Consider the following 11,426-nt stretch of genomic DNA (forward strand, 5'->3'; position numbering starts at 1 on the left):
GAGATGGGGCCGGGCCGCGGCGGGGCGCCCTCCCGGCCCAGTCCCCGCGCGGGAGTCCCTGGTTTTCCCCGCGGTCTTGGCGTAGTTCGTCTTCTGCAGGGGCGCGTCAGTTTCCCAGGCAAACCGAATCCAAAGCGACAGAGCAGAGGCAGCTCACCCTCCTCATGGGAGGCTTGCACGTGTCTGCCCGTACTGCCGGAACCACTGACCGCCGTCGGGCGGTCGCTGTCACGCTGGCGGCCGTGCCAGCAGCTGCCACGCCGCTGCACCTAACGCTCCCTAACTTCCAGGTACCAGGGTCTGGGAGCTAAAACCCGTCTGGGGGAAAAACTGACAACCTCGCCCCAAACGTGGTGTTTGGGTATATTAAACCTCGATGCAAACAACAACTACAATAATGCCGTATATTTAGTCACACTGTCTCGCATAAACCCTGGAGTACCGCTGTTTTAAAGTATTTCATCACCCTCAGTACAATGTGATGTTACTGAAAATGCTGTTAATTACCACACAGGCGTGTAGTAATATGTTTGAAAAGCAGGCACTGGGTTTACTGTAGGTCACACAACTTCACCATTGGTGTGTGTTGGATCTCAACAGTATGTTGTGGAAATGTTTTTCTGTTTAATTTCCTTGATTGTTTGAAATGGGTATTTGATAACCTATTGTGTACGCAATATGCCATTTTAACAGTCCTGGAGCCTGGAGTTCTGCTCAGCCACGAAACAGCACACAAAGCTGACAGCAGGGTGGATTTGTACATGCTGCTCACCTTATGTTCCTTAATTGTATTCTGCAGAGACCATATCTAAGGACAGAGGTAGTTTTATTTTCATGCCCATTTAATCCCTGGCTTCCCAACTGGGACTGCCACCATCTAAGATGGGATAGTGTTTTATTATGATAATCTGTTTACTGAGAAATGGACAAAATGCTTAAAAAATGCCATTTAAAATGAGCCATTGAACAGCAAAGGAAAATGGTATGTCAGGTTAGTAATGACCTGCCCCTGATTTTAGCATGTAGCTAGGTTTGAAATGGCCTTTAAACGCTCACCAGTCCCTGAAAGTAACTCCAGTTGATATTTCCTGTTCAGGATCATTAGTTGCTTCATCCTATTTCTCTGGATAAAAAAGGTTTAATCTTTAGCCACAAAACACAGACTTGATCACATTTATGAAAGTCCACTCTGATTAACAATACAGCTTTTCATTTAAAACTTCTTGTCTGTGTATGGAAGTTGTACATTCAAGTTTCCCATTTGTATCTAGATATAGAAATTAAGCATGAATTTCTGCTAGGGTAAAAATAATTCACTTACTGTTTCTTCTCTGCTTTTCTCTTTATCTTTACAGAGCACAGAGTGCTCTTTGGGGACTATGCCTAGATTTAAATAATTAAACTAAATTAAACATAACCATCAGAGTTTTTTAAAAGTAAAATTATATGCATATATATATTTACCAAAACATTAGATCATTTCCATTTCTTCTTGTTCAGATAAGCCACTTTCTTCAAATGAGTCAGCTTTGGACTAAGGTCAGGTATGAGAACTTCCTCCCCACTGACAACAGATTCAGGATTTCTCACTATAGTGCACTACACTGGTGCTATAATAAAATTACTATTTTTTTAAGCTTATGCAAACAATTATCATTCCTGTCTAATAGCCAATAATGTATCCTTATCATAATTAATATAAATTGCTCTGTGTAACAGATGTCCTCCATCATGAACTCTTCAAGGCACCTCCTTTTTGTGTGAATTCTCTTAACTTTTTTAACGTGAAAATGTTCTTTGGTAATGTTTACTGCAAATTGCCCAATGCGTTTGTTAACACAGCAGGGTAATAGGAGGGTGTGGGAAATTCATAGCAGCTGTTGCTCCCATCGTGAATCTACTGTAGTTGTAACACTAGATTCAGTGTAAGATACTATTTCACTTACAGTTTTAGCCATCAAAAATAAAAGCCTAGCCAAAGTCTGCTGAAACTACAGCTAGCTAGACCACAGCTCCTGGAGATGTTTTACATAGACAAGATACAGCTATCTATACAAATTAAGAAAATACCAGGAGTTATCCCAGGGATTTAAAAGTGCTATAAATACCAAGATAGTACTTAGATTACGACTTAAACAGAGTCCCCAGCAACATTAATTCCCACAGTTGGTATCCCAGTTACCAAATAATTACAGATTAAGTGCACAAAGTGCAAAATACAGAGTTACATAATGAGTCTTTCAAGTGAGACTATGCAACTGATGCCACTGAGAGCTTAAACAAATTCTTTATGCGCAGTTTCGCAGTAGACACCAAGCCCAAACTCCTCTCATTCAAATTTCTATTTTTATATTCAAACAGGAATGCTAGTAAATACTGCAACAATGTGCAGCTAAACTGAAAGAAGGTGAAACAGGCATCTTTATGTTTGTCCCTTCCAAGAGATCAATTGTCTGAACAATGTATACATAGATTGTCAAAGTAACAGGGTTTTATTGCGAATTTTCCCTCTTACTACTGTTGTTTGTTACATTCATGCATTTTCACTTTTCCAAGAGCTAGACTGAAAGTTCTCTGGGGTAAGCACCTCTCCTTATTAAATGCTCAGGTAGTGACTTGAAAGGTTAATTTTAACTTGATTTGAATTGGGATTTCTGGACATAATTGCAATATAAATATTAAATAATAATTACTGGAAGTAATAACTGCCAAAAAAACATAAAGTACAATAAGTAATCTTTTCTTTAACAAGTATATATTGAAGTTTATTTTAGATACTCCATAATTTAAATTTGCACATGCTTCATTCAAAATGTCTTACTGTAACATTTTCTGAATTGATCCGGTTCACAACTGGATTGCACCACATTTATGCTGGTGAAATCAACACAAAACTGGTATAATTCATTGACAATTAAGTTGCAGAAGTGTATTGTTATGACTTCCCAAATGCATAATGCCTATCTACTATATTTAAAGAGAAGCTAAGTAAACAACCACTGTTCAGTCTAACAATCCCTACTCTGCACTAGTTAAAATACGGTGTTATGCCATACAAAGTTTTCTCTGTATTTGGTTGCATTATTTTTCAAATAATAAAATCAATCAGCAATAAACATAAACATATTGTGTGACTAAGTTTTGGAGTATTGTGCAAGTACCAGTAGAAAACATTTGTAACACCACAACCTATTTTGTATATGCAGTGTTCCAGAAATGGCTAGGAATGTTTTAAGAGTTATTTTTAAACATTTTATTGGGACTTTTTGTTTGTATTTCTCTTCCTTGGTTACCATGGGTGAGCTCCTGGATTCTGACTGAGAAACACTTGGCACAGCATTTCACAGAGATGAGGAAAGACAAAAAGGTGGTGTTAAGGCACCTTTATTTTTCCCTGATTTAGACTGCTTTGCTCTTGGAGAGTCTCATTAACACGGACTTTAAGCAGTGCCTCTTAGCTTAAGAATCTGACAGCTAATGTCCCTACATAAATCTTGTGCTGGTCAAAACAAATGGAAAGGAATGAAAATACAGCCATGCTGTGTGAGGACAGAGACAGGGACATCTGAGGATCATAACCATCAGTCCTTGCAATCTCCTGCAGAGCTGATTCTGGCCACATTGCAGACGAAGAGTTAAACATGAAGTTGGCAGAAAGAGCCAACTATAAAGTTGCCTAAAATAAAATATTTGCTCAGTATTTTGCCTGTGCTCTGACAATGGTTTTGGACTGTCTTTGGTAAGGTTCTTGGATCCAAAAGGGTAACAATGAATGCAGCTGAGGATATTTGTGTCCAAAAAGCAATCCTGAAAGGATATTGTACCAGCTTCTAATCAGCTCTTGAATAGCATTTCTATAGGAAATCAGTTACACTAGCTCTGTAGTAGCTCTATACCTCCTCTGAGGTCAGTAATTAGTGCTGCATCCTGTAGGAAAACAATCACTCCTCTCTCTCTCTCCACTTTTGGGAAAGAAGAATTTCTGTGGCAAGTTTGTTTATTAATTATGGTGGGTTTTTTAAGCTGATGAAACCCCATGAGAATGTGTTTTGAAGTAAACAGGTTGTTAACAGGTGATGTGTAAATAGACACTGTAAATGTTGTCACAAATGTCATTCCAGAATTATTCTATATAGGCACATTTAGGATAATGATACCTATCACACTAACAAATAAATTGATATCTCTCTAACTTTGAATTGCATTTGGTTTACATATTATGGCTTCCATATCTCTATTCTTAACGTTAATTTGTCTTTGTGGCTAACACTGACAATACAAATCTCTTAGTTTTTAGCAACACTTTTGCAAATTCCTTACTTCTTTGAAGGGCTAAGGCTTGGACAATAGGCCCAAGCCAGAGTTGACCTATAGATGAATCCTGTATATTTTATAACTGATAACTGTTGTGCTAATAGATATTATACTAAGTTATAACAAATCACCTATTCTGATGTGGAAGTATTGAAGCCTGAGCAACAGGCCCCGAGCCAAAGCTGCTAACAGTATGTAGTCACTGACAAAATATGTATGCTCATTTATGAAAGATGTAGCTTAGATATGATATACTTATTACTGGTGATGGATGTAATGAAAACATGTCTATTCTGAATGTATCTTTCTTCTTCTCTGTGTAGGGGTAAGTTAACAAAGCCATGAAGCTAGCTGTCGGGCCTTGGGACAGATGTATGGCCTTGTTTTAAAAAGAACATAAATAAATGAGTTAAGGAGGTAAACTCCCTTAGCTTCTCCCTTGAGCCCTGGCCAGGCTCTGGGGGAATCTAATGAGAGAGTGAAACCAGATGTTCCGCTCAAAAACAAAGGTGCCAGCTCTTCTGGCTTGTCGATCTCTGGTATATAAGGCTGGACCTGCGGTGGGCAGAGGAAGCAAGCAGTCGATTCAATGTGAATAATAAAGCAAGCTTCAACTTTATTGCAAGAAATCACAACTTATAAAAGCGCTCTACTATAATTATGCATACTAATTGTAAATCTATTGGATATACCAGCCCCTTGTGGTATTTTGAGTATGTCACAACATCCTCCTTCTTCTGGCTTGTTTTTTCCCAAAGCTGTTTACCATCATAATCAAGGCCGCTGTGTACCTCTGTTTCTTCTTCCTCTGTTAGCATAACAGTCCTTTGTTAGCACAACTGTGCCCTGAATCTCCTTCCTTGTTAGCATAACTGTACCCTGGTTTTTTTCCTTTGTTTATATCAGATGGCTGTAATCAGCTCCTGCACAGACCCATGACCTTGTTCTGCAAGCCATTCTCCAACATGGACCCACTTGCAGCGACTTTGGCAGCCTCACCTACAGATGGATGCACCGCATAGGATTTCCCACTGGCCGGGACAGGCTCTCCAAACCCTCCCTGCAGCCAGGTCTGGATGATGGTAACAGATGCAAGTGATGATGTGTCTTTCTTAATCACTATTCTCTCTCTCAGGTAGTAATGATTTGATGCATTACCCTGTATTTTCCCATTTGTTTAAGTGTGCTGTTCTGTCTTTTCTCACTGTATGTTTTCTGTATTATTCTGTTACATTATTTAGTTATTTTAAGTAAAATATGCCTGCTCTTTTCACTCTGGTGTCTGAGTTTAATTTGTATCCCTGATCAGCAAAACATTCTTCCTTGTCATCTATTTTCTCTGAAGAATTTCAATCACATAAAAATAAAGACTAACGATATGTGAATTCCTGGCTTCAGTGTTGGTTCAGTGGTATATATCGTTGAATCTCTTATGGGCTATCACGTTTGGAACCACAAGTTAAATCCTTTTGAAGCAGGGAGATAGATCCAGATAGGCCAATGAGAGGAACTATCCTGTATTTAGGCCTGTTACACTAACAGATTGTACCTTAAGTAAGGAGGTTTTGATTTGCAGAAAAGCTGCCCTGGAACATTTTTAGGAGAGTTCAAAATCCAATCCTCCTGATTGTCCTCCATCTGCAAAATAGGGTTCATGATGGAAGATGAATTTAGTTTGGGGAAATTTACTTTGGGGAAATTTACTTTGGGGAAAATAGTAACTTCTTTCAGAATCTGTTAAAACAGTTGTGTGTGTGTGGGGGGGGTATTATTCTAGAAGAAATTCAATATTAAGTGTAATTAAACAAGAATTAGTTTGTCTTCCCCGTTTCTCTTTTTTATGAAGTCTTCACTTCTCTTTTGCTGGTTATTTTTCCCTTTCTTCTCCCCACCCAACAAATAGAAATGACATAGTTCTAAGTGCCAAGAAATGTTCTCTTTTTTTAAGTATTTTATCCATTTTCCTTCAAACAAACAAAATATAAAAGATTGCCCGTGTATGAGTAGCATAATTGAAAACCACCATAGAAAATTTTCATTTTCCTGTGGCAAGAATGGTTTCAGAGCGGCTTTTTAAAATCTAAAATAGACATTTTTTCCTGTTATGTCTGTCCTGAGTTCTAAGGCATTGTAGTTGCAAACAGTAAATTTAAAGTAATATTTTTAATGTTTTAATTCACAGGTTTCATCTCTTGGTATTTTCCATCAAAAGGATGTTTCAGTATAATCCTTACATGGCAGACATGAGTAATATGCACATCAGCGAGGAAATACTGACTTTCCAGGCCACAAAGGTAAGATAGTTGTATATTAACTCATTTTCATGCATGCAAACAAGAAATGCTCTCAACAGAGAAAGTGGCTTTACCAAGTACTTTGAGAAGAGCACTTTAGAGCTGTAACTACTCTTTATTATGATTTCTCTAAATAAATATTTTAAATATTTTACTTTGTTAAACAAAGGTTACAAAAATGCACAGAAACCTTGCTTCTGTGCATTCTGAGAATACAGTTACAATGCCATGGCTATTATAGTATGTGATACAAATGAGACAAGGTTTGTGGAAGAGGTGATATCTTTAATTAGACCAACTGATAGATCTGGAAAAAAAAAAAAACAACTTTTGGACTTGAGTGACATTCATTAATCAGATCTGACAAGTAACAAAATCCAAACTAAATACAAGTGGGACATGATTGTTCATAGTATAATAAAATTATTTTAATAAATTAAACCACTGGAGAGAAAAAAGTTGCTAATGTGAATGTGCAGGGATGAATCTCTTAAAATACCTTCCCATGAGTAGTTCATGAACAGGCTGCCATACTGGTATAAGGGACACATTTTAATGTATTTTCAAAATTTGGTTGCACCACCCTACCGATTTGCACAATTCTTTACAAGTAGCAGCCACCTCCATCTGAAAACCACCGATTTAGGTGTATCAGCATTGTATTAAATGACATGAATATTTGTACTGTTTTTCCATTTTTTCTTTACCTTTGACAGAAGCCATCTTGACTAAAGCCACTGTACAACCAAGAGGCCTTTGGGACAGAAATCCTCAAAGATGTGAATATTCATAAACTGCTTTTTAAGACACATGATAAATGGCACTCTACTTGTCAGATTGTTCAGCATTTTAGATCTGCACAGATGTTTTCTTACAGGAACTCTAAAGAAATAGGAAAATGCCAGGGTATGGTTATGTTCCTTTCCACAACATATCTATTTTTACTATATGAACTATTTTTCCTGCAGTTCAGCCATGTGTTTATGTTTCAATACAACCATTAATAGAATTCTGGAAAAAAAAAATACACACACAGACACATTATTCTGCTAAAGCCTAAATCTGAAATATGAAATGTGTATATAAATCATATGTGTAGCATATACATATATGCACAAATATTTAAGTAATAAGAATGTACCCTTCTAGTGTAAAACACCTAAATTTTAATTACTCTTTAATTTTAAGGCAAATAAATTTCAATAAAAGTGTATGGACATGTAAACTATGTGAATCACAGGTAAGTTTGGAAAAAATGAGTGATGTCCCAAAAAGTTAATTTAACAGACATGCTGCTGCCACAGACATTTCAAATACAAGGATCTGTTTTTCCAAATGCAGAGATATTTTTCATATGAGTAAGTTTATTTCCTTCACTGAGTTTGCTATTAGACACAGAGAGAACCTGACTCTAGATCTGTGACCTAAGGGCTTATTTACACTGAATCAGAAAAGTACACTAAATCTACGTACATTGAAACACTTTAATTTCATGTGATACAGTTTTAGTACTAGTTGTTGAGATAACTTAAATAACTTAATAAAGCTTATATACCCATTTGAAGCTTATGAAATGAGACACACATAATGTTTTACTGAGCTATTGCCTTCCCGCCCTTCCAAAGCTAATAGCCTGAAGGGGTTAGGAAGGTAAGAAAGCCCCTGTTTGCCCCTGAATTCTGCTTCCTCATTACAACACTAGAGAATTATGACACAGCACTGCAAGCTCTTTTCATCTTCTTGCTCTGCAGAAATCAGGTATAGAGCTTCAGAGACTACTTATGGACCGTCAAGACAAACACTTCCCTTGTACAGAGCGATGTGTAAGGAGCTCAGACCTTGTTGAAATGAGGATCACATCTACCTCTGGCTGCTAGAGACAACTCACCACGCTTGTCCCGCTGCTCTATTGCCATGTCAAATAAAATACAATCCACTGCAGGAGAACAAAACGTAGATAATCAGCAATTCTCCTTTCACCTTTTTTCTGTTAGGAAAAGCCTGACTGGATTTTGTCATGGAAAGACACATTAAAGTCAGTTTGCTGTAGACAGTGTTGACACTAATGTACGCAGTGAGGACTCTGAGGCCAACACACTGTTGTGGAGAAGGCTCACATAAAAGCCAGGACCACTTTGCCTGAGTGCCTGACTGAGAGTTTGAGTGTTGGCTGAGTATATCCAAAGGTACCAGGACAGGTGTTCAATTTGCCATCTTATATGGACTACTCAGGTGTTAGGTGTTGGAAGCGTGAGGAAGGCAAAACAGTGAGAAATCTGTAAAACATACATTTTCCTTGACACAGGACACAATGAAGATCCAGCGATTTGTGTTTGATGTGGCGCCAAGGAGGTATGTGAAGTGGGATGCAGGCCACACAGTCCCATTCTTTCACTTCTCTCAAGGACAGATTTATCTCCTGTTCTCTTTTCTCTCTAAAGGTGATTTTTTGTAGCAACGTTCCAACTTTGTGCCTCATCCTCCCTTTTTCCCCACACAACACAGCTGCACCCCTCGCACCAAGTCGACCTTGCTTCTCATCCTCCCTCTTTCCCACAAAAACCAGCTGTACCCCTTGGCACCACGAAATTAATTATATCATTATTACTCAAAAAAATAATGATTTGACTACAGTCCCACCCGCTCACCCATACCTAGTAAGATAAATAGTACCCCAAGTTTGTACCTAACTTGGAGGGATGATAATCCAACACCAGATTGGAGGGACAGATTGACAGGTTTGTGCTCTCATCCCAGAAGGGATGCTTTTTGGTAAGATTTCCTTGGCTACGCCGAGTGTATACCTGGGAACTTAGTGTGTGTGATTACAATCCTTTTTCTTTTGTGCCATGCTATACAGCCAACCTGCAGTTTGTGCATTTATCGTAGGCAGTCTTAAAGAATCTCTAGATGTTGCATGAAAATAAACTGTACTATTCATGAATCTGACTGCTTCTCGAGTGCTTCTTCGGGCTGGGTCAGATCTATAGTCACAGTCCCAATTGGCATACCTATTAAGGGATAAATCCAGCCACCCCTAGTCCTTCTAATCTCTGAGGACTGGCTAGAGCACAAGGGGATTTATCTCTTACCAAATTTATTCTGACCCTAAATGCAACTTCAAGCAATCATGAAAAAGGAACATTAGCCAGTAAATCCCCTTGTTTTGCCCGGTTAATATGCCATTAACATGAAAAGCTGCACAGGAGGTAGCAGTCTTGTAGTTCTCAGGTGAGGGAATATGACTTGCAGTGTTGCTGTGGGCATTTTAAATTTCTCTGCTCCTAACAGCTAACTGCACCTCTGCAGATCTCTTCTTTCCCTAACTGCTCATTTCAGTTGCCTTCATTTGTACATCCCAGGCAGTGAACATGCTAGAAGTTTTAAGAACTAGTTAAAAATAATGATGTCTCAGCAAATAGTTACTCACTTTCAGATGTTCAGTGGAAAACACTCCTTTCTTTCCCTTGCTCTCCTCCCCCACCACACACATTTTCTCTTTCTTCATGTCCCCCTCAACTACTTGAGCTTAGAAGGAAGAAGTCATGAAAATCTCAGTATTGCAGCAAACAAGTCAAAGGTCTCTGCCATCATGCCTCACCAGTTAAAAAAGAGGCATAGGCCACTGTTAGCTACTGAAATTTTGAATAACCAAGCTTCAGTGGAAACTCGAAACATTTCTTAGGGGAATAAAAATTGAATTAAAGATTCCAAAATTATTATTTTACAGCTGTCTTGTCCCTCATTCCAACACTGAAAGCAATGTCTTTCCAGTCACATATGACTATACTTCTAGAGGAGATTACACTTCTTCTGTTCCACCACATATAGGAAACGTCCTATGAATTCTTTCTTCCTGTGATGATTGCATGAAGAGGGAAATCACCTGGAGCACAGTGTTGTATTCTGTCTCCTATTTATGGAACTGCAGTGAAAAGGGGAGTGTTTAGCCACTACTGAATACTGGAGACAGTCCTCTCTTCCTGGAGCTGAACGAAATAGTTCAGCTGATATTCAGAGAAGGACTGGCCTTTAAAGGGTGAAAAATAGAGGGATGAACAGAGATGTTTTGGTCTCACATGAAGAAGAGTGCTGCCTTGGGAGGAGGAAAATAAGTCCAGGCAGACCACAGTGCAGTGAGTTGGAGAAGAGGCCAGTTTACCACATGTGAATATCAAGCAGGTGCCCCACCAGCTGCTTTACTTTCTTATGTATAAAACAGAAGTACTAGCAAATTCCAATCATGCTGCCTGTGTATACAGGCTTCTGGAAATGAAGAAGAAAAAGCAGATGTTAGTTCTCTTGTAAAGGAAGGATCAGCACTTTGAAAATTGTGGGAGTGATTCTTTAGGAAAGAAATGCAAATAAAGATTCAACTAAGAAGGCTACAGTACAGGGAGGAGCTGCTGACACTAAGAAACATAGGGAATAATACTTAGGAAGCAATACCTATTGGTGACTGCAGAGGAAATGGATGTGAGCAGTTAGTATGTACTAATTCAATTAATGTACAACTGTGAAGAGATGAAGGAGACAAGTGAAAATAAATATCAAATAGAGCAGAAAGATATCCAGTGCCATTCTCAAAGCCCTGGAAGAACAGAGAAGCAGTCAAAAAAGAAAGGAGGTGAACTAATTTTCAAAATTAGGGTAGTCACATATGTCTAGGAAGATACAGGCATGCTGCAAAATCATTCAGCAGCATAAGGAGGGAAGCGTAATTAGGGTGAACACCATGCTAAGCAGAAAGCTGCCATGTCGCTTTTCTTATGGCAGTGACAACAGTCATACCACCCTTTCATCAAATAGGCTCTCTTT

The sequence above is a fragment of the Athene cunicularia genome (genome assembly GCF_003259725.1).
Source record: "Athene cunicularia isolate RWA chromosome Z unlocalized genomic scaffold, athCun1 chrZ_part1, whole genome shotgun sequence".
Classification (NCBI taxonomy): domain Eukaryota; kingdom Metazoa; phylum Chordata; class Aves; order Strigiformes; family Strigidae; genus Athene; species Athene cunicularia.